The sequence below is a fragment of the Cephus cinctus genome, unplaced genomic scaffold (assembly GCF_000341935.2).
Source record: "Cephus cinctus unplaced genomic scaffold, Ccin1 Ccin1_scaffold0080, whole genome shotgun sequence".
Taxonomy (NCBI): Eukaryota; Metazoa; Arthropoda; class Insecta; order Hymenoptera; family Cephidae; genus Cephus; species Cephus cinctus.
Genome location: NW_014332821.1, coordinates 83496 through 108433, shown reverse-complemented (window position 1 = coordinate 108433; position 24938 = coordinate 83496). Strand labels below are relative to the sequence as shown.

At 43.7% G+C, this 24938-nt stretch overlaps 1 protein-coding gene across 1 annotated transcript in view; it reads right to left on the bottom strand.

Annotated features, from left to right (window-relative positions):
* Nucleotides 1–21545, bottom strand: part of LOC107271666 (MOXD1 homolog 2) — a 95029-nt gene extending 73484 nt beyond the window's left edge. Inside the window, exon 1 of the mRNA XM_015747908.2 lies at nucleotides 20765–21545. The gene's annotated coding sequence lies outside the window, so the exon portion shown is untranslated. The remainder of the gene's footprint in view (nucleotides 1–20764) is intronic.
* Between the last annotated feature and the right edge of the window lie 3393 nt (nucleotides 21546–24938).

The following is a 24938-nucleotide window of genomic DNA, read 5'->3' as shown; positions in this document are numbered from 1 at the left end:
CCAAATGACGTTGTAACAATTTGACTCACCTGAAACATACAAGAGAATATGCACGGTGAGGTTCAAAGGTCAATTGGCAAATTACGTATAAAATCGATAAGTAAGTATATAGGGCGATAAGACCTATTCTATAATTCATAAAATTGAAAAGATTTTAATCATTCTTTCACCCGAAGTCCTTTTAACGATAGTGGGTGTACGAAAGTACGATCTTGATACGTTATTTATGTCAGAGGGATAAGAGCCTAATGGAAACCCGTGCCAGTAATTCCAAAGAGCGCATGTGATCTTTCATACACTATTCATCCGGCACATCCGTGTCGCGGGTAGGTACCTACTCGTTGGCAGTGCGCATCTGTTTCCTATATAGACGGAAGCAGCTTTTACGTCAACGACGACCAGGACGAGGTAAGATAAAGAGCGAGAGAAGAAAAGAATGGTAAGAGCAGCGACGAGAGGGTTAAATATGAATAAATAAAAGAAAACTGAAAGCCAGTAGAAATAAAGTTTCGGTATAAGAAAATAAATTCGGTAATAATTTAGCCGTTGCAGCAGCAGCAGCAGCACGAGACAGGGCGATGATTAGAGTTACACTTTCGCGAGAGGTCAATTCGCGAGTCAAGTGCTGAACCCTTCGTGAAATGTTGTCTGATAGAAAGCAGACGTAAGGTGGGACCGATAAGTAACGCTGCAATTTGGTTCGCGAGAGTACAAAAATTGGAGTGCCTTCCGGTAATCCTCCAGGACCATTTCTAGTCGTTAAGAGTCGTTAAAGTGACGATCAAACAACGTAATGGGATGCTACCTTCGTCACGAGCATCATAAACGTATGCGCGTTAAACGACTCTCTTCCGTGTCTAGAATTTCCAAGCTTCGACTCTTCCTTTCGTCTTCGTATAGCCTCTCTCTCTTACCTTCTCATTTCCTATGTTGTATCTTTCCCTTTCACCGTACCTTGCAATAATCCCACCACCCGTATCTCCTGTCTCCCTTCTACTCGTGCTTCCTATAGTCCTCGATCATTTCCTTTCTCTTTGTTTTCCTACTTCCCTGCAGTATCTCATACCGACTCTTCACTTCGCGATCCCCTGCTGGAAACGCTCACCGATGACTATGCGGTATTTCGTAGCCAACTGGAGGGAATGAAGTTGGTTCGTTGCCTGTTAGAATGGCTGTAAAGAGACACGTTAATGCGTATAATGGCATAGGAACGATAATGTGGAAGTGGCGAATATTCTCTAGAGAAATTATTTCTGTATTGGAATTTCGTGATGTGAATCAGCGAGGACGGAACGGTGTAGAGAATGCGTTAGCGGAACGTGGAAGTGGATCGATTCGGGGTGCATGCTTTGTTGCTGGGATTTGAAGGTTGAGTGAATTTTGAGAAGCGGTCCGTGCTTCTGTGCCAATAACAATAATTCTCACTAATTTATCTCCCACATTTCAGAGTTACGCGAGAAATTGGCAAATGCTCTGAAATCAGCGTGGCAAAGCTGTTACCGTGCGATAATGCGCTTTCTCAAGAAATATACATCGTGACGTCTTCCTACTGCTACGCTTTGTAGAGTTTATGAGGTTTAGCCGGCAGTGCAGTTTCTATGCTCAACTCGATTAGCATAAATTATCAACTCTCGACATGCATATCCGGACAATATCCCGTTCCCGTCCGCCCGTACTCCTTGGCAACATCCGCACAGTGTACGACTGTTCCATTCACCAGTAGGAATCATGGTATATATCCCATCCAATAGTCGAAAAATTTTTTAAACTTTTTTTTTTCGTCTTTCGCGCATATAATGTATTTGACGGAAAAAAAAATCTATAAATCTATATATTTTTTTATTTTGAAAAAAATGCGTGCACGAGACATCTGAAGCGGCAATGAAAGCTTTAAGAAATTCATATGTTACGACATACATATGTATACCTGCAGGCTGAAATTGCCATCCGTTTGAGGGTAGCAATTTCACCTAGGAATCCGGGTTATGGCGGCATCCAAAATAGGACATTTGACATGCGGGTCCATTGTCGGAAGAGCCATTGGACCTTCCACAATGGTTCGTGTTGTGCGCTTCCCCTCTTTCTTCGTCGTATATCTACGGCAGGAGGTTCCTATACCTACGTCTAACCTACCTTACTGTCCTAACCTTCACGATCAGATCGACCCGTTCCACACACGGGAAGGGTAATGCTGGCACTGCCATTCTTCTGACCTCCCGCTCTGGTCTCCCATCGACAACTCCAGTAGCCTAACCTACATGGATCCCACGGCAAGAAGACACACTGACAATTCCGCGACTCCTAAGTATCCCGTTATTATTTTATGACTCTCGTAAAATCTCGGAACCCGTGTACGAGACAGATTCTGTCGCGTGTAATCGTAACTCTTAGTCGGACTCACGTTACAGATGCAGAACGCGATTCAAGGGGGATACACACAATCGACTATGCCAACTGACTTTACCGTAACTAAATCATAAAATGAAAATGGTACAAAATTTTGTTCTTTTCTCTTTTTTTTTTTAACCCGTCTTCTTACGTAACACCAATATTATATACGTCGTGGCATTATTTTATTTTTGGCTTTTTCCGTGATGTTATCACGACTTCCGCTTACGTGCTTTGACGGATGAAATATTTGTGTTATACTTGTTATATCGGTATTACCAGATATGCATTATGTATACAGCCAGGATGTTTGCGGATTGATGCGAATGTGAGTCGGCATGAAATTACAGGCATCCCCGTGATGATTACTTGCAAAGCTGACGCTCGCTTTTGATAGTAGGTGTGTACAATGTAAACAGTTCCGCCTACGCAAAAGGCTGATCAGCACCTGCGTCACCGGTGGATCCAATTTCAAAAAAACACCAACGGTTTTATTGTCAGACTTTGTAAGGTTGCAAGCTCCTCCACAACATAGGCCGTTTACCTTCCAAAGTAGGTGTATACGACAATTGCAATTTTTGCAAGAGTAATTTTTTTTTCGCAAAATAAAAATAATTATATCCCTGACAAATCACGTGTAATTTTATACAAACTTCGCCATACAACTTTCTTTAATAAGAGCCAGCAGTCCAACAGCTGATACGAGGAACCCATCCGGGAGTACAAGAGAGGAAAACAAAAAAAGTGCGGATGAACTAATCAAAACTTATCTTCGTATTTTCACGATCAATTCTTTAGGACTATCAGACACTTTGAGAAATCACCGGACAAGTTGTAACGGTATTTTCTCGTACGAGACATTGACATTATCTTAACGAGATACTCGATATCCTCGCACGTGAATGACCGATTTCCAATTATTTTATCCGAAAAAAAAAAAATACTTATTTCCCATTCGCCGCAATTCAATCTTTTACTTATTTTTACGATCCCTCCGATAACCAACAAATCTTTACGATAATCGATTACTTGACGCATAACTACGTATATCCACCGACCTGCTAAAAAAAGACAACTATCGATACCCAGAAACATTCTTATACCTAGATTCACGAGTATTGCACATATTGAACGTAGGTCTGCCATAGAAATCAAGTGAACGAGCTAACTTCGGTTACAGCAATACTCTCGAGTAGCACTGTATACAGATGACCCATCGCGACGAGAATAAAAGTCATGTATAGAGATCATGTCTTTTCCACTAAAAGAAAATCCATTACCCCACCTCAGCAGTCTTGTGCAGCGAAAGAAAATGGAAAAAAGTGAAGTAGAAAAACAAATAAAAAGAAAAGCAGAACAGTTTGTTGCTAAAGAGTAAAAAAGAATAGGCATGCTACTCCTCGTAAATGGCTAAGTTGGTTTCATGCGTACCGGGCTGAGTAGTCTGTATAGTCTGTATAGTCAAGGAACGCCGTTACTTATGCAAGTCGCCAAGGGTAGCAATATGAAAGAGAGTTCGCGTCCCCGAGCAGTGATCCATATGTAACAATATCTATACACACCCTATAGTATATATATATTACATGACCACGTGTGAATGAGGGTCAAAAATATGCAACGGCTTACAAAAGACACAGAAGAGTATCCAAGCGTGTACCAGCCATCCAAGATGGCCATTCTGAGAAAACGTATACCCTGCCCGGCATAACGGTACATCAGAGACCCGCGGATGACCCCACCTGTGTAATGCACGACCTCCATGGAAGATGGGACGTGGACCAGTACCTGCTTTAGTCGCTGTGCCCCCCAACATACGTTCCGATACGTACGTAAGGTATACCCGGATCCAAGGTTTCTATATGTGTACAGTACTTATGTAGATATTCCTACCAGGAATCAATTTGCTGTGGGACAAGCAGTTTTCGTGGTACCAACGTAGATATGCTATCGGTTTCCATCGACGCGTCAAAACTGACTGGTGACTACAAAGTACGCGTAAGTGGAAATAAACCCTGATGATTCTTCTTATTCCTGACATATTTGTTGTTCGAAATTTATTGACATGAACTTTTCTTTCCAATCACGGTTACTCTGTTATACATGCCTGTTCAGCATAACGTTTTATTGGATAGGTAGAGAGTAGAGAAGATACAGTCCGTATTAAAGTTGAGAAAAGATGTACAATTATACATATATTATGAACTTCTATATGTTTCCAAGTACATTAGTTGCCGAAGAGATGAGATGAATGTGGCTGACACCTTGTAATTGTCAAGATAACGCTTGGTCTGAGCTGCGCCGATAAATAAATTCGCTTCGGCGTGCCTTCGGTGAGCGCGACTCCGTGGTACGAGGGGTCATCATAATAAATTTCACCATAATTACAGGCAATGAATTTCGTCCAGCCACGGGAGACAGAGAGGTTACAAGGATCGCAATTTGGGAGCGTCGTAGACGCCCAAGTGGAGGACGTTGTAGAAGCAGCCAGGAAGAAGACGGCGATGGGTGGTAGTAGGTGGGGAGACGGGAAGAGGAGAAAATTAAAATGCGAGGAATGGACGAGCTGTTAAAGGGAGTGGAAGAAGAGGAGAACGACGAGAAGTAAGATGAAGAAGAAGAAGAAGAAACGCAGGACGAAAGGGCATATCTGCCCAAGTGAATTATTCCTTCATGAATTACGTAGGGCCTCCGCCGCGAGAGCTTCCATCGCTTTCAAAAGCGATGCCCCTACATGGCGAAGTATCGTTAAACTGAAAATTCGCGCAACGTCCAATTTAAATGGACCCTTACGAATTACTCGTTTGCGCTCGCGGTTCACTTCCAGCTTAGACTAACTTTGCTGCCGACAAACGGGCCGACTTGTGGAACAGCTTTTCTTTTTATTCAAATCAGAGAAAGGATATTTATTGCATGGGTCCGTAACGGCATTCCTTGAGACGCGTAACATTTGACGATTCGATAAAGAGTTATTAAATCAGTTCACGGTAACGTGTATGATTGTACTATGCTCTCGAGTGAACAATACCGACGAGTTGTGCTTTGTTAAACAATGAATCAGCAGCACTGTGTATATTAATGTAGTTACAAATTAGAAATTGCCAAGACGAAAGTGTAGAGAGCACAATGGCACAATATCAATCGTGAAATTAAACGGGAATTCCCGCACGAGATTCAACTATATTTCACAAAGCGTAAGAGCTGTGTCTGAAATACAGCGTGAAGTCCCGACGTGGAACGTTTAGTGTAAATGAAGTTAGAGAAGCCAATGCACTTCGAGCGATTAATTCGTGTCGGCTACTATAAGAATTGACTAGAAACACGTGCGGCAGGGATGTCCAGCAGATGGATTCCGTGGTTCGACGAAGTCAACGTGTACATCGCTGGGTATTAATCGCTTAATCGTCGAGTAATCAGAAACACGTTTTAGCAGGAACGCAACGACCGTCACCATGTGCCCACAGTCTTTCGGAATGGCTGTCTGATACTCTTTTTTTTTCAGAGTTTGATGGATGAACGGTACGGCCTGTCGTTGCTGTGCTCGCCTCAGTGCCTCAATAGCATGAATTATGGCACGCCATAAATCCTGTTATTGAAAGCCCCTATCAATTTCATCGAATCACGTCCGAACGCGAATCAATGCAGCCTCTAGTAGTGTCTGCTGCTACTTTCGACGTAGCACGAGTAGTCCAGATACCACAAAGGTGGAATATAATTTCGATATCGGATGGGCTATCTGTTTATAATAACCAAATAACGTACACCCAATACCTATACTTGGATAACATTCCTGAGAATCATTAACGAACCTAACGTGAGAGCAAGCCTAATTGTCAGAACGTTGCACAATGTAACAGAGCCATAGCGACGACGAACCCTGAGAACGCAGCTTCTCAAGTTTCAGGATGCAACGTGCAACGTGCCGATCGTCCCGAGTACCCTGACCCCGAAGCAGGAGTCGTCTTTCCCTGAAGGGATCCGAAGAAAAATGGCAGACGATTATGAGACCGTTCTTGTAAAATTACACCCACTGCCTACGAAGCATCGACTGGACCAGACGAGTCGACTCGAGTTCAGTTCTGCCAGGAACGAGGTGACGTTCCAGCGAACGTGTCTCTCGTCAAGTCATCACGGCACGATGGTTCGTTCTTGCGAAGCACGTTCCAGGAACTTTGCCGGGTGGAAGTATCAAGCCATTTGTTGAGGACGGGAAGGCTACCTAGTCGTTGAGGTATACTGTGAAAATTCTTCAAAATTGCTGATGCTACGTCCTAACAAGCGTATAGATATATACATGTCAGAGATAAAAGTCTAAAACATTATAATACAAATCTGTACTTGATCAGAAGGAACATACTCGTTAAACAAATTAAAACAATCAATAAAGAGTCGTATAATAGCTTATAATTCCATTCCTACGACAACACCCTGTCTTCCTTAAGATCTGCTCGAGTTCTAATTGAGCCAGTTCAGGTCCAGCTGAGTTCTAGATGGCCCTACGATTTTCGAGTTGAAACTTCTAGTTGGTAATCTTCTATTTTCATTTTCATCCAATTTACTAAAATTGTGTCAAAACAATACGAGAAACTCTGGTCAGCTGTTCAGAAAAGTGGTCATGGCCGTATATTCAGTCTGTGAGGTGTGATTGTTCGTTATTACCGTGAAGATTAAATTGTTGTAGTACGTTGTGCTTTTCAACTTCAAAGAGCACTGATGTGTTTGATGTGGTCAGACCATACGTACCGACTCGATTCCTGGCGTCGTTGTATAAACTAAAAGGTAGAAGCTGCGAGTGCCTAGGGTATAAAACGTAGAATGTAGAATGTAGAATGTAGAATAGCCTGAAGCAGGCGTGTCGTACTAGCGTTAACGCTGTCGCGACTCGCATGTGTTTCAATGTGCTTCCGCGTCGCTGTGTCTTCTCCTAGCGATTCCGAACCGCAAAGCTGGATAATACGCATCATCTCCGTAATTAATGTTACACAACTCATAACAAGAATAAATCCCACCGACGACCATTCTCGATAGGGAACGACGCGTGAAATAACACTTGTTCCCTATAGTCAATAAATTTTACTCGTAATGACGATGCAGCCAGAAACAATAAGCATAATCAGTAAGCGCCATATAGAAAAAAAGACATTTAAAATGCACGAAAACCAATTTTTCACCCCTGCAATATATAACACCATAATAGTTCCCGCTTCCCTCGCTATACCCTACTAATTATTCTTGTCAATAAGGATTTTCGAACGTACGCTCTGCGGCTTGGGCTGTCTTCCGCATCGAAGTATCTCGCGACGTCGTATCATATAAAAATCTCTTTTATTTTCCATTATTCATTATTTTCATAAATAAATTATCGATATGAAAATCGCGCACGCGATTACGTAACCTTCTACATTATGGAATCGTGTAGGATTCTAGCCGGTGCTGTGTAATAGAAAAGAAGGAAAAAAGGTTTTTGTTTTTGAGACTCCCTTCGCGCTTATGAATTGATTATGCGAGTTAACGGCAATGCCGGGTTGAGCTGGATGCTAAAGAAAAAGCAAGGTAAAATTCCTGTGGGAACGTTCAAGATTTGTAGGGACATATTGGATGTCGACCGTGTAGTAGTAAAATGCTCGGCAAAATAGAATCTCGAATTGCCCCATAGAGATCTACCGGGAAATAATCCATATTTTATATTTATACGCGACGTCGTCGTCCCCCCGAAGGCTCCTACCATGAGGTATCCTTGAGATCAAACACTTTGCGACGAAGGAAGTTATTTCGAGTAATATATGAGAATTGGCCGAGTTTAAGGGGGAACATCAAAGAGCCAAGTTTCATCGTGTCGATGGCTGCTTGATATTTGATGGATGAAAAGTCACCTTGAAAACTCTGACTCTATGCCATAATCGACAGCTGGTAGAAAACGATTTACTATTTGCATCGTTGATGCAAGAGAATCATTAATACGTGTAAGCTTATGGCGCACATTAAAATTCATAGAAAGCGCAAGCCTTTGAATTTGAAACTTTGTTTTTTTTTTCAAAACGGGAAGCATTATTTACGACCAAGTGGTTCACGTACAACGTTGATGATAATAACACAGTAGACTCGAGTGCTGGAGGCCGCGGGTAGAATACATGAAAAATCGATGACCGTTACAGCGAAAAGAGGAGCAGCGCGATCAGCGTTGAATTTATTATTGAAAATTAAATACCTCCCCATTGACATCAGGGACTAGGGTAGAACGTAAAAGACCCAATAGGGGCAAAGCTACTCGAGTAACGAAGCCATTGTCCCGAATCACCGCAGGCGGTCGGATTCCACCGAAATGACATAATTGTCGTTATTAGAGTTTGCCTATAATCGCAAGAACAGAAACCAGCGAGTAATAAGGCTCAGTAAATTACTCGTGAGAGAACGGCAAGGAGCGGAGTCATGTACGGGGTCATCGTGGTAATGCAAGAAAACAGTAACTAAGTAACCTAACCAATAAAGCAACCGGACTTCAGATTGGGTTTTTTTTTTTTTAAGAAACGAACAAATTCCTTGTTTTTATCAATCCATCAACGATGGAAGTTCGCTGGACACGGGAAAAACTAAACACTGATATTTAAAATCCCTTGGGATCAATAATTATCCAATCGATCCTGAGAACTCATCGAGTCATGAAAATCCCTGGAAAAAGAGGTACACTTCTTGCTGTGTAACCCAACAGACTCTGATCCATAAACAGATTATATGGAAGGTTCACGGAATAACAGTACCTATACATATATGAAGCGTATCCCATTAATCAGAATAGCCAATTTATAAAATGAAAAATAACGAGGGTCACTCGTGGCGCTTCATTATCAATAAAACATTACGTGTATGATAGCTATATATCGTTCTACGTACAACATATAAATAACGTAACGCTTTTTTTTTATAACTGCATTTTCTGTAATTACATTATTAATTAAAAACGTTCCTATAGCCAAACATCCAAGCATCGTCAATGAGACCACGTACCGTTCCTATCACGGTACGACACGTTTCAGAAGATGCTACGCCAATACAAATATTGAACCGGTAGATACGCGGAAGCTTTAACGTAATTGCAAGAGAAGGCGTCGGAAGAGCAAAGGTGTCCCCCCGCTCCGAGCCCAGCATCCTAGTAGCGAAGTGAGGTGAGCCGTAAGGATATTCCGTTCTCTGGTCGTAGCACGGGAACTCAGAAGCGAAATATGCACGTAACTATCCCGCAAATGCCTAGACAATTCAAAAAAAAAAAATCAAATTCATCAAACTCCCACCAACAAATCAATTAATCTCAACCACGTATATGTTTGCATTGTTTTTGGAAACTGTCAATTCAAAATTATCCCAATAGTTAAATATAGTACATATACTGTAATAAAATTTTGTTAGAATACCATAACACCTATTGACAAATCTCTTTGAATGCCCAACCTACAGCCGTTACGTGCTTATTCGTAACACGAATAACTGTGATCGAGACCAGATCCGAAGCCAAGATCACCACCCAGGAAAACGTCGCCGCTGGCTTCGATCGGCGCGCATTCGTATCGCAACATTATATGCGCAGTATACGTCCCCGTCGTGTATACCGGGTTCAACACGCTGACACTGTAATTATAGCGGGCATCCAATGGCGACATACGAGAGGCTACAGTGCACGTTCAGATGGTTACGTAGTGACAAAGTGGACTCGTGACGTCGGGAGGAGCATAAAGACAGTGCTTGAGGCGCGTAATGTGAAGCTGTCCCTCTCTTTCTCTCTCGATCCTCAGGATATAACCTGCTGCTTAAATTCTTCTCTTTTTATCGTACTACCCTTCCTCCATCCTTCCTTTATTTTCCTTGGGACGCTTTATCTTCCTTTCTCGTTACCTCGTCCACTTCTTTCTCGTCGCTCATTTTTTTTTTCACCGAGTACCAAACCCTCCCCTGTCTCACGGCGACTCGATATAAAACGCGTTTGTTACTCTCTGTCCTGAATTTCTCTCTCTCTCTCTCTCTGAGTACTTTCGACAGATACACCGCGCGTACAGGCATATAAGACGATCGGATGAGCTTGCTCCGTGTTCATTGGAGTCTCATCTCGATTGAGTGTTTGCCAAAAGTCTTGGTCGTGATCAAATGACTGTACGTGGACAGTCTGTTAGAAGAATTTTCATAGAAGGATATTCGATCTTAGAAAAGTAACGGCCACGTAGAGCGATTTGATCATGGATAGGACCAGGCGGTGGTGAGGCAAAAATCAATGTAATTACTGTACTAATATTTAATCGAGATGAGAAGTACTTGACCGAGTTCAAAGAAATGTACGCGACGTCCTAAGACGTCTTTGATGATTTTAACTCGGGGTAGTAGCTGGAGGACTTGAAGGAATGAACAATTTTCGACCAAAGTAACTAGGTTTAATCTATAATCGCTCGAAGGAGAAGTCAGTAGTTCGATTCGCAAAGTCGGACTCGACTGGGTCGCTAAAGTGGCTGACGATGTTCCGATTAAAACAGTAAAAATGCAGTAAAGCGGCCATACGGTTCTCGAGTCTAGTACGGACCCTAAATTCAGATGGAAATAATAAACGAAGACAAAAAGGCAAGGCAGAAGAAAATAGCATTAATCGAAAAACACCAATTCCAAAGTCTACTCCAGTCGTCATAACGAATTTAATGGAAAGTCAAAGTTAATAAATGTCACGCCGTGCCTTTTCCACTAATCGTTCGTCGTAACGATTGTCAATTTCGAATTTCCATATCGATGGCAGTACGTTCAATAAATACTTCCTGACAACCAAACGAAGGTGACGGTAAATTCTGCATGCAGGCGCATACCACATGTACACATAGAGAAGGAATTCGCACGTGTAAATTTTGACACACCGTCGAGTGCTGGAAAGGCTCGAAAGGCATCGCGTTCAATTCATCATGCCGTAGCTGCGTTGGTTATTACAAATACGCCCACACTGGTTCCAAGAACTTTCGTACCTACACTCGGTGCGCCATGATCACTGGCGTAAAAGCAGAAACGAGCATTGCGTCCCTCGTCCCTTATTCGCGCATCTTGTACCGCGGAAAAAATAAAGGGTCGATGCATATAATCGTAAAACAGTTTCCGATCAAGCGAGCTACAAGAATGTCACGTTCTGGGACGAAGTAGATATCAAATAAGGATGAAGATTGTGAAGTTCGCTTCGGGATAGATTTTTTTACGCCATTGCACAACGAGATCAGCGGCTGTCTTGAATGTGAATACGTGAATCTCTGCCTCGCCCTGACAGCCTTTACAATTACGCGCTTTACGAGCCCCAGTGCTCGTACAAAAGTCTTCCCATCTTGGGCGCAACACGTAAAACCGTAACGCCGTACAACGGCTGGCCAACGATATACATAACGTTATTTATGATGCAGCTCGTAATGGGATGTCAGATACTAATGAACGTTCGACGTAACGTAGCAAAACGGTCGTGACTTTATGGGAAATTCATTAAGCAGCGCAATTACGTTATGTGGAACGTATAGCTGAGAGATCGGCCGGAAGCCAAACACTGTCAAGACGGAAAGAGCCAATACTTCTCGTTTGGCTGCAGTATACACGTATCGAACGATCTCTATATAAACTGGGTACAATATAGGTATATATCAAGGCAAAGTCAAGCAGAGAAGAAGAAATGAAAATCCTCTGTAGTACTATCAATTCTAAAGGAATCTCAGAGTCGGAGGAAATTAGAAAATGCTTGGGGCTCTTGCCAATCGCGAGAGACCTTCGGGGGTACAGCTGGCGCTTGGTAGGGTAAGGTATGGGCATGTGCGTAATAAGTGTGGGGTTGTACCTTTTGGTGGTTATAACAAGGATTTATCGACTGGCTTGGCACAATGAATTGTGGGGAATATTTCGCGTTGGTAATTAGTTTCGGATAGCAAGTTTCGTGGCGTTGAGAAAGAAAAAAGAAAAAAGAAAAGGAGTAAAGTACCGACAAAAAATGATAAAGGAGCAAAGGTCGCGTGTAAGAAAAGATTTAAGGGGGGAGGCGAAAGAGTTAATGATCGAACCTACATAAGACAGCAACAGATAACGCATGGATCATCGTCTCATGTAACCGCGTCATGGGTGTGAGTTTCCAATACCATTTACTTGGATGCTCCGAATGGATTGGCCGGCAGCAGTCCGGGGTCTCCCATTACTCGAAGAGGGTTAAAAATGTAGCATAAATCACATTACGATGAGAAATGACCTCTGCCGTTCCACCCGGTAACCCGGCATGCGACTCGCACCTAACTTTGGCTCCAACGTCGGCTCGACCAGGTCGCAGACGGACGGGTTAGCCAGCCACCTATCGCAGCTGTCTAGAATTCATGTGGCAAAAAGTCAGAGCCGCATAAATTTTACCCAGTGCTGATTACGGTTCGCAGGGTTAAAATCGTTTTCCAATTCTGCTGGCAGAGGGTGGCTCGACCCTTTTACGAAAAAGGTCAGCAGTGGCCTTTCTAGGGATGCAGTCGCAGTCCAGGTCATTCAAGGGCAAGGTGGGTACGTACGCGCGGCTAATTCACCAGAGAGGAAACTCGAGTTCCTTTCACGTGTCTACGCACCCTTGTACAACCCGTGGACCTTTCATCGCGACAGCCGCGTCGGAAATTCTCCTAAACCCTGCAATTCCCTCTTATCATACATTTAGGTCTACGTGAGTGGGTGGGATTGGTGTCGAGTAGCGTAGGCAGGTAGGCAGCGTGAAAATTACCGCGTTGCATAAATCATACTCAGAGTTCACAAAAATAGGAATCCTTCCCCCTCCGCTGCCCTTCTCTTAATTACACTTTTTTCTTAGTGGCTGCAACCTATTACACTCGACCATTAAGTCCGTCAAGTTAAGTAGCGACGTGATACTCAACCACCCCACAGCCGAGTCATCCAGCCAGTCAGCCACAGTACGGCTTCCACCGACGCTTTGCCGGGCAGCGTCTTTTCTTTTACGCCCTTGCCCCCCTCGCAAGTTTCATTCTTTAGGGGGCAACCGAGCCATTCTCTCTCTCTCTCTCTCTCTCTCTCTCGACGTTCAGTTAGCCCCGACCCAGCGCACTTAATTATATTTTATCGCGGTTCCGTCACGCTTATTTAAATTTAAATCGTCTAGTTCGCACAGCCGGATGGTTACCCTAATGAACGAGGACTCCCCGACGGATGCCCTTTGCACGCGAGAGTGACTCTCCTCTCGTTTAAAAAGTAGACAAGAAAAGAGGATTCCTCGTGAAGCGAACAACGACGAAAAACAAGTAACCCCCCCCAAGGACTGGCCAAGTGTGAACGCTTCTCTCTAAACGAATACCGTCGTGGTCTCATGGTCGTCTTGCCCCAACGTAAAAGATACATGGCAATTTTCGCGGGGCCACATTCAACGCACAAACCACAAGTAATAATTATTACTCCCCGGGACGGTCTTTCGCAGGGAGTTATTATCCTGGACTGGCGCACCTATAACACAGAGAGAAGCAATCTCTTATATTAACATAAAACCTAACGTCTTCCTCGATAGCCCAGTCATTATCAGACCCAAACGAATAATACAAAAATGATCTGCACTGCCAGTCGTTCCATAGAGTTAACCGACTGAGAACACCCAGAAGACATACTTGAGCCATCGGAAATGGACATACCTCAAATTCATCATCTTAATTCACAAGAGAAGACAATGCGTCTCCGCGTTATTCCAGATAGACAAAACCTAAAGCAAAGTTCGTAACTCAGTAAAGCGACTATACGCGTTAAATCTCGACTTCATTGAATGCATCTACCTATATACCGCAGTCTATCCGTATCCCAGGAAACGATATATCCGAGTTTAATGTCGCGTGGATCACGTAGGAAGAGGTCGGACTTAATGCTCGAAACCGAAGCATTCTCACGCGAACGGAAGTCGACAAGCCATGCGCATGTCAAGCAGCCCCACCGGGCACGTAAGCTCAAATTTCCGTATGTCTCGCGATGCGATACGAAACAGCCGCGCAGTAAACAGCTGAAACCTCGAGGCTTCGTACTTGCCTCGGCAGTCCTTCGACATTCCTTTCGTTACCAAACTCGTATCCGCGGGGCCACACGCACGGATATTCGGCAAGCTTCATGCGGTACAACCAATGGAATTCTGGTATAAAATGACTACGGCGCATGCGTGCCAATAGATACGCACTTAAGAATCCACGTCTTGGCTTTCGTACGATTTAGCATCTATACGGGACATGCAAGACCCGTGACCATATGTGCTCTGCCCACACGAGACAACACGTGGGTGGGAGGGATCTACCTTCCTGTCCACGGTCTTATGTTTATGACAGCAAGAGCTACGAGCACAGAGGCAATTCTACTTCGAACGGGAAGATCGTATTACGTGGACCAGAGGCGCGGAACGAATCGCCTGTTTGCGTGACGAGAAGTGAAGGAAGCAAAGGGAATAGGGACCGGGATGCGAAATATAGGAATTCAGAGGGAACCAGGATGGCTGAAGTGGACCTAACGAGGCGAAGGCTAGTAGATAAACCAAAGTAGGGATGCCGCAACGTGACGTAACCTTACCTCAGAATTTATTCCTTCCAGCGAAATGTCAAAGGTCGCATCTTAGTCGTGCCAAACGAGTTCAGAAAATGCCTCTGAGCACCGTCTACGACATGTTTGACGAACTCGAAGGCAAATAAGGGTAAACGCGAACTGAAGCAGAGCAGAGGGGAGCTGACACGAAATTATCTGTAAATTAATTAATTCCTTCTCGTATACGTAACGAGCGTAGCGAGGAGGTACATCGCGAAGATTCGTGATTGAAGACGGGAAATCACCGCAAGATCCAAAACGAACTCGAAGCACACTCCAGACGTTGCCGTCGCTGCGAACAGCCGCCCACAGCCGTCTTGGCAAACGATAAATTTCCTCGGGTTGGTATGTCCTCCAGGCAAGTACGAGCTGTCGGCTCGTCAGACACGCGGTGCTTTTGAAATCTGACAAATTCGCATTAGTACGGTAAATGCGTAGATATGCTATACAGAGGAGAAACCAAGTCGGTACGCATGTGTGTCCGAGAGAGCGAGAGGAGGAAGCGCACGCGAGAGGCAGACAGACAACGGAGACACGATACGAGCCACCGTCCTTACGCATCTCTCCTTCCTTCCTTTCAAGATGGTTGATACGGTTTCCCCTGCTCATTAAACGACACTCCCCTATCGAAACCATTCATCACCCCGAGCGAAGACGCCGCCGGAGCACGAAGGAGGAGCAGTGCTGCCACCGGGAAGACACGACGGAGCCTGAGAGAGTTCTAGCTACGTACGTCATCGCCCTGCGGCATGTGTCACGCGTTAAACGCCGCCTGCCCGTCTTATCGAGTGATAATATCCACGCCCGACCTTCTCGCGCATCGTCAACCATAAGTATAGACTTCCGGCTTATTTACGTTTCTAACCCGTGGCTCCCATCCGACAGCTACGGCCCTTCCCACCCTCTCTCGCTTCATCCATCAAGTCTCCTTCATTTTTCAGGTTAGGAAAAAAAGAAGAAAGTGAAATAAATAAATTTCTAGGTTAAAACAGAAGCTACGCCAGGAGCCAGTAACATTGATCGATATAGGCAGAAAGGACCCACTTCAACGGACTTATTATACTATATACCTACGTATATACGTTTTACTTTTGCTTATTCTTCTCGAATGTTCTTGACGTCTACTTCGAGAGCAGCTTTCCTGATGACGACAATACTCCAATTAAACGTGCACTCGTAATAAGAAAGCGCTTGCCAACCTTCCAAATGCGCCCTTGGTCTGTACTTAAGGACCCTAGCAGTGCTACTTCGACGGGACAATGGGCTCCGCAAATTGTTTTCGTATTATCGGTAATTTAATGCCGGTCCGTTTACGTTCTTCCACACACGGCCATTCAGTGTACATACAAATACACAAATATACAAATACATGAACAAAGTACGTGCGCCAAGATCTCTAAGATAAAGTATACTGAATTTTCAAGGAAACTCTCCGAGCGATATATCCGTTCGACTCTGCCAAAACGTTTAAGGGAACTTCCTTGGGGATTCCTGGTCGATCTTATCGTTCCTGAAAAGATAGTCGCTAAACGTTGTTCGCATAAAAGATAGCAATGCATATGTACATATTAAAGAGTGCTGCCAGTCGAACGTATCTGCGCTCCACATTCGCTAGTGCTATTGGCACGAATAACTGGAATTATCAATTGACGGGATGACAGTCCTGTAGAAAAACTATTGAAAAATCCCTCCAACGTGCATATACATATACATGTATGTCAGAATCACGATGTCATATATATCGGACAGCATTGATATCGCGTGTACCCTGCTTTTCGATATCTCTCACGACGTGGGCGTGGAGAGCTATTTAGGGGAGACCGGCGGATGGCTCATAGGGTGACATGACAGCATCCAGAAGCATCCAGAAGCATCCAGCAGCGTGCACACCAGTAGCAGTAAGCAAGGAGACCTATAAATACGCGTTCACACGAGCACTGAAATAATATAATTATCCCCATGATATATGATGGCACTCCAGTATTTCCTCTCGACGACATTTGTCATGCCGGCGCGGATGACGCGAAGACATCCCTTTCCTTGATTCGGCTTAATTGTACGTTTGTACGAAGGCCCGCAAGAACTTGGGGCGTTTAATTAAATACATATTTTCAGGAATACGAGATATCCCAACCGCTCTACCGTCGCGCCTTGAAGGTAGACTGACGGCTGTGGTGTTGACAGACGAAAATGGGGTGAAAAAATATACACATTTTTTTTCGTTCTTCCAATCCCTCGTGTAACAAAGGCTTCGTTAGGCTTACAGGTAGATTCGCAAGTGGATGGATATAGAGACGGGAGTTACTGTCGGCAACTGATTGATTAATGAACAAATTGTGCAAAGTAGAGCAGCGCTGCAGCTATGCTCGCGTCGATCGAGCGCGTATTTATAAAGGGAAGTTTGCGAAACCGTCTACTGGCACACCGATAAATATCGTCATTTGGTTCGTTAAAAAGTGCAGCCCTTATCGTTGGAATAGTGCAAATTAAAAATGTGCATTCGTGAGCTCTCACGGGATCACCGGTGCTGCCAACCCGTGTGCCGGGAGGGTCGATGATATAAAAGGAAGAGGGAAAAAAAGGAGCACACAGAGAAATGCTAACATTGGGTATCCTGCTCGGTTTGCAATTTCAGTGTTACAATGGTAAATTTGCAAATCGTTAAAAAAAAAAAACGAACGCTGCAATTTTTTTTCTTCGTGTGGCAATTCCTCTAGAGAATGCATGAGCTCATATACGAATTCCCTTAACGTGGACGGGAGTACGGCTAATCGAACGACGAGAAAATCACCCCTAGGTATGACTTTGATCTGTAAACGAGTTAGTACGAGGAGTAATCGTTTTTCCCCGATGCGATTTCCTGTCGGAATCGCGATAATTGACGTCGGGACGTCAAGAAAATGATGGTCTTCGACGTTAAGTTAATGTCGTCGCCCTTCGAAAATTACGGACTTGTCTAGCGATTCGGAATTCTATTCGTCGTAATTTGTAAGTGCACCGACTACGGTGTCCTGGTTCCGTCAAGGGTTCGGACCCCCAACGAAATTATAGATCAGACGCGCCGACGCCTCTGCGTCTGGGAATAAATTTCCATTCGTTGGTATTCTAACGTCGAACACGAGCCGTCCGTAATTCGACTGCAATTAACGTGTGCAGGCCTCTTAATAAGGTGCGGCGCGCGCTTAACATTCCCGGCGTCGTTCTCGCGCGCATCCGACGCCCGCGAGACGCGCTTCGTCGAATGGGAAATTGCCACTTCATCCTGGACACTTGGCAGACGATTGCCGAGACGTGGCTGTATCTTTGTAAAACGACATTCGTTCGGGTAAAATCAAACAAAATGCCTATAATTGTACTGACCGTTGATGAGTTACGAGACTCGTTAGAACAAAACTTGAAAAACGTTTTATGAATTTTATTCAAAAATTATTGCATTTGTAACGCTCGCGGAGTGACATTAAATAACTTGAATTCCTGGAAACGGACGTTGACATTACGTGAATTAGGGAAACACATAATAATGAAAGGGACGGCGGAGTCCCGTTTCAGCAGCAGGAATCATTAGCGTGCCGGTACGATACAATAATTACTCGATTTAGGGTAATTGGACTTGAGTGGGTGTCGCGCTCCGGATCGTTAAAATCCCACAGCAGATTTTGCTGATTGGAATTATTGAGATTTGACGAGAAATATTATTAATTTGCACATTGATTGCTATCATTTTGCATACGCCGAACAGACGCGTAACAGCATTTTCATCGTTTTCGATCGAGCGTTAATGCTATATGCCCGATAAATAAAATAGACTCCATTAAAAATATACAAGTTAACGCTCTCTGCGCGTTTTTTACATTTGTATATAAAGTATGATATTCAGATATTTATATGAATCTATCGTCACCTTTTCGTATCTGTATGCTATTTAACTAGTGACAAAAATCTCGGTAAACATTCAAACGGGCAGGGGTTGACGCTAAATAAAGAAACGCCGAGTCTGGTACTCGGCTGGCATATACTAACATATATTTTTCATAACGACCCTGCTTTTAGCATTGCTCGTACCCATGCCGAATATAGATGTGTAGTAGGGAAGATGCGCAAGAGTCCTGAGGAAGCGTAGAATCAAAATTCTCCATGAAGATTCGTATAGCTGCGCGGCATTAGGAGGGGTTCCTAATTTTTAGGGTGTAAAGATGAAATTAATATACGTGATACGCTCGACAACGTAGCGACAGGATCGAATACTAATTTTTTCCATAACCAATGCAGACCACTTTCAGATTGCCATCGTGATTTTCATAAGGAAATGTATTTGTCAAGAGTAATAGAGAGCCAGAGAAAGAGAGAGAGAGAGAGAGAGAGAGAGAGAGAGAGAGAGAGAGAGAGAGAGAGAAATAAGAAAAGTATAAAACGAACCAGGTAGACAGCCAAAGAATAAACCTTCAAACCTTAAAGGAGATATGACGCTCAAAGTTCCCACCGTTGGACAAGTCCAACGTGTAGTAGCTCAGAGCCCAAGTTATCCTTGCGCGCCATCTCACCCTTGCAATCTTTTCTCACTTTGCGAAGAAGCCATTTTTCAACTTATGGAAATTGCGTCCGCGGCTATAGAAAACTTGGAGGGCGTCGAAGACGCTATCGGCTCGACGACAACCTAGACACTCCGTCTAATCTCTTGGCATTGAACTTAAATTTTGATTATGTATATATTTTACTTAACATTTCATCCTAGACACGTTTGTTTCCGTTTACCACAGTGTAGTTCGTCTCAAAAATGAAAACCATAAATGAAAAACCATGAAGATAAGAATACCCGGTAGCAGAAGACTACGGACGAGGTTTAAAGAGAAAAAAAGTCTCTGTCGATTTATAGAAAAAATTTGCAGCGCGTTCTCCACTTTTGAGATTTGTTCACGAGAGCTACTGGAGTTTCACCTGAACTTTTCTTGTTTCCTCCGACAAACACGACAATGCTCTTAATTTTGTTTTCTTGCCGAACTCTCCCGTCTCTGGATACTCCGGAACAGCTACTGCTACGAAACATATATACCGAAGGACTTTTCCGAGATAGGTACTACGTGAACCGACTTTGACAATTGACCATCTTATATCCAGGTACACACGTTGCTCTGGTATAAAAGCGACCATGGCTACCAACAATGCTGAGGACATCCATTCGAACTGCAAAGATCGTTGTCAGTTTTCTCTCGGAATTTCAACGAGATACTTGAAGAATGTTAACAGCTCGAAATTTTATCGCGAACAAATACGACGTCTTTCACGTGCTTGTTTAACCAATGAATTATGAGAAACAATTTTCAAGAATCGTCTCAGTCGCTTATACCATACATATCTTTCCGAGAACGCGCAGTAAGTTGTACGTAATATTGGCTCCACTTCAAACGGCATCGGAAGCGAATCGAATCAGCATACCAAAGAGAAGTGCAGGATAGACTGTGACTTCTCGCAACATAGTTCAATCCAACAGGTGTAGAGAAACTTTTGCGTGACATGCATTCATGGAGAGCACAGCATCCGATATAAGATTCAAGAGTTGCTGTATCGATAGCAGACAGAGCACAGGAAATGGTAAAGTTCGATGATCGCGACTTGCTAACCACTGCTCTAGATACGGATACCGTGAAGAGTACCTAGAATTACGTGAGGGAATCGAAACGGGTGACGGTTTATCCATGAATCTTCAAAGGGATTCCACTGGAGGACCTTTTGAACTTCCCTTGGGTCGTCTGCTATCTCGAAACGACTAACTGCTGCACCAAGAACCACAAAAACTTACCACTCGGTAGAAAGAAGACGCTTTCAAGTTGCCGCTGCTTTTAATAACCTAGTGGGTTTAATGGGTCGGTCGGTAAGATGCTTCGATTCGTCTGTTTGATTTCTTTCCTATTTCCTTGATACGCTCCTTGATGGACACTCACTTCCTTCTTCACTCACTCACTAACCACTCGTAGACTTGAGAAACCGCAGCTACGGTTATATCTTGCCCGGTACAAAAAAAAGGTGCTGACGCTTCTGTCTTTAGCTTTGATGATTTCCGCTTCTTCTCTCGTAGGCTATCAACAGCTTCCGATCTCAGTCTCTTTATGGGACCGATATTTATCACACTTCCTTACACTGACCTTGTCGCTAGTCACGATTACTCCAATCCGAAACAGCCCGTCACACTTTTCACTGAGTTCACACTATTTCCAGTTATCTCAAATTTGGAGAATAAACACTAGACGGGGCGACAATACGTTGAACGTATTATTTGATCCAAGATGGTGGATTTCGGATTAAATACAATAAGTCTCACTGTTCACTTGTCACACAAGTCAAACATGTATGCTATTCAGCAAAATGCTCCAATTACTAGTAAATAGTCTCGATAATCAATGTTTCGCCGGTTGCTAAAACCAACAGCTATTTATAATTATTCAGTACGATATCGTTTTCACAGATATGCTCCAATCAGTTATAAGGACACACGCGCTCCAAGCATCGAACAGGCGTTCGCTGCAGGACCAACCGCACTCAACGGCATTCGCCTGAGAACTAAACGGCCGACGCGACCTGAGGCCGGGACTCGACTGGTTTCTGCCAGGAGTCCCCACCCCAACTACCTTGAACGAGCAACCCCCTCCCGAAGCTGGATCTCTTTTCCACGCAGATCCAACCCCACTCACTCCAGATGCCCGACTCCGACCTCTAGGCTCCCTATACCCCATTCAGAATCCCTCAACCCTTGGCGAAGTCTCCCTGCTGCTCCCTGCCTACAGAGTGCTCCACCGCCTCATCACCGGCGTAGGCCGACCACTACCCTTTTCTTCGGTGTCCCTTCTCGACAGCCTTCCTAGTCCCCCTTTACTACCACCAGGTCTACGTATCCACCAGTACCCAGTGCCACGGATTCTATTTGCACCCATACTCTCCTACTCCCTTGTCACTTTCTGTCTTTGGCCCTATCCGCTGCTGCCACCGACGTATGTGGAGCTTGAGACCCGGAATTGTCTCTCCCAGGTTGGGAGCAGTGTTGCTGGTAGTCTTTTTTAGGTTCAGAAAGAATCCGATTGGTATGCATTTAAGGGATGCTTAACGAACATATGTTTACCAAGTGTTTCTCTTTAATTCTTGGTAAGTGCACGAACGGCTGATTGGAATTTATTTGAAACTTCATTGGCAGTAACTACATACACCCACAGGTACTTTGTAAATTAGTAAAACTGAGCCATGCTATCCATTAGTTTATCATTGATAAAACAAAGTGGTTATTTTTATAAGAATAAATAAATAATCAATATTTAAACCATTCGATTGAATCAATACCATGTTTCTTCATTATAGATCTGTCTTCCTTCATAAATCTATAATTCAGTTCATTATGAATAAAAAAAATAAAATCAATCCCAAGGAGACTATATTGACAAAATAATATCGTAACGCTTATCACATAACTATGATCTTTTAAAATGATTTCCATTTAGATACGTTTAAGATTACACATACACATGTTGTACGTGGGCCTGTGTTCTCCAACAGATCTCCGTACGTAACGCTGCGCCGAGGGATGTGCTCCGTCATAATCAATCAACGTAGAGAGCAATAAACAGCCCTTCAAGAAAGCGAATGAGAGACCGAGTAAACGAGGAAAAGTGAGAAGCAAAGGACCGAAAGGCTGAGAACGAGAGAGAGAAAGTGTGTGTGTGTATGTGTATAAGCGAATATAAGAAAACGAGGTAAAAAGGAAGAAGAAGACGTTAGAGTTGCTTCATTCGCAATAGTCTGACATTTCCCCACGTAGTTTTGGTTTCTACTTCTTTCAGGTGATTCGTGGAGCGTGGCTCGTTTGAACCGAAGCGTAACGAGTCTCCGCCTCCTTGAGAATCATTAGTCGACTGCGGGCGTTTTCAATGTGCGCCTTTCGTGGTTACGAGATAGGTAGGCAGTAACCATGTCTTCGCCACGCAAGTCACTTCCGTTGTAGTCAAGGCAGATAGAAGCATTACGCACACCTCCTGTGGAATTCAGATTTTATATCTATCAGATTCTATATCTCGTGCTAAAATCTCGGTTTATCTTATCGCAATTATATTTCGCGTGAACTACTTTTTAAATTTGTGATGTTCAGAGACGTACAGCGTTACTCGCGGAGGCCGACGCCGGGCGCAACGTGCAGCGGTCTGTGTTACTGCCTATCGCATAAACCGACAATAGAGTCATAAAGAGCCTTTATTCCGAAAATAATATTGGTGCAATAAACAATGTTTTCTACGTGGTAAAATCCATCGCTTCGTATCTACGTAAACTGTATGGTAGGGATACTAAGTGGTTTTACGGATATTAGCTTGAATTAAAGTGCACGCACACTCACATTTCGCGAGGATAAAGTTCACTTGAACATTCCCTTGTACATAAAATGGGCAATGGGTTTTAGTCATAAAACTGATTAGTTGGATTATACTTCAGTGCTGATTTATTACCTTGGTTAAACGTGGATATAAAGGGAAGGTGTACTAATGCATTTATCGAGGGGAATTGAGACTTGATAATAAATGTGCTGCGATGTATTATCATGGTAACAAATACGTTTATTTTATATACCAGGTATCTACAGTGTATGCAGACAAATTGTATAAATTAGGCAATTAGCTTAAACGGATGAAAATGGATCGCACGTGAGTCGCACGCTACACCCTAGATATCCATGAAATATCTTATCCGAAAGTGTGCTGTAATGTCAGAGGGTGCTGAAATACAGAATCACTGAAGGGTCGTGAATACGCGGTGAATGTTAAAAAATCGATAAAGCTACAAGTCTAGAAACTATTGAACGTAACACAATTTTTAGCAAAAAAAAAATACAAATATTAAAAAAACTAATGTCCTTCACGCTTGATTATCTCTATTCCGTATCCAAGTCTCAGTCCACCTGGTAATTGGAAAAAAAGAAATTGAATTTATAAAATCGGTCTTTACATTTAAATAACGCTAATTGCAGTATGCTAAAAACATCAGTTTCTCGTCATACGAAAAATCCATCTGAACGAGGATTGCATAACGAGCAGGGTATCACATTGCGCGAAAAGAAGACATAAGGGATAATCTCAATGTATAATATAAGCGTAAGGGTGCGCGGAAATGGAGTAAGGGAGAGTCTTTGAATGTAAATACGTTGGCAGCGGCGGATAAATAACAAAAAAGTGAAGGAAAAATAAGAAAGATGGCATCGGTGCTGTAGCACTGAGGAGGGTACCCCCCATCGCCCAGCCACACAACGAGAAAGCGTAATTACTAAGGGAGGCAGTAACTCAGCACAGATGAACACGTTTGTACCTCAGCAACCCCTCTCCCTCGCATTATCCCGCTGGAACCCCGTTCTCTTTCCTACCCACGTTTCCTGGTCTCCCCCAACACCGCCATCACTACCCAACCACCCCGACTCGTTATTTCTTTCCCCGATCACCCTCCGCACTATACCCTTCCTTTTCTTTAACCTCGCGTCCCGTACTCCCTTGGTATCTTGCTATGCCTTCTTTCCTTCCTTTGGGTTCTCCTTCCGACTGGCTGGATGGGCCAGCCAGCGGCTCCACTCGCACCTTTCATCCCACAGCCCCGACCCCACTTGCCCATTAGAACCGTACATTTTTTAGCCACTGTGTAGGGTAGCAAGCACCATTTCTACGCGTCCGACGAAATAACTTTCGCCAATTCCTTTCAGCAACGCCCGTAACCAGCTCAGCAGTCTCTCTCTAGCTCCTGCGGTACTTCCATATAATTCCATTAACGTCGGAACGATGCCGATTCGTTTCCTCGTTCCTTTGGCCAATCGGCTAACAAGTGCTTGAATCGTACAAGAACTTCGGACCACGTAACATATACCTTCTGGGTACCTTCGTTTTATTCGCTTCTCGATAAGAGTAGATATGTAGGTATTAACTAACTCCTACCTGTATCTGCTTATCGACGATCAA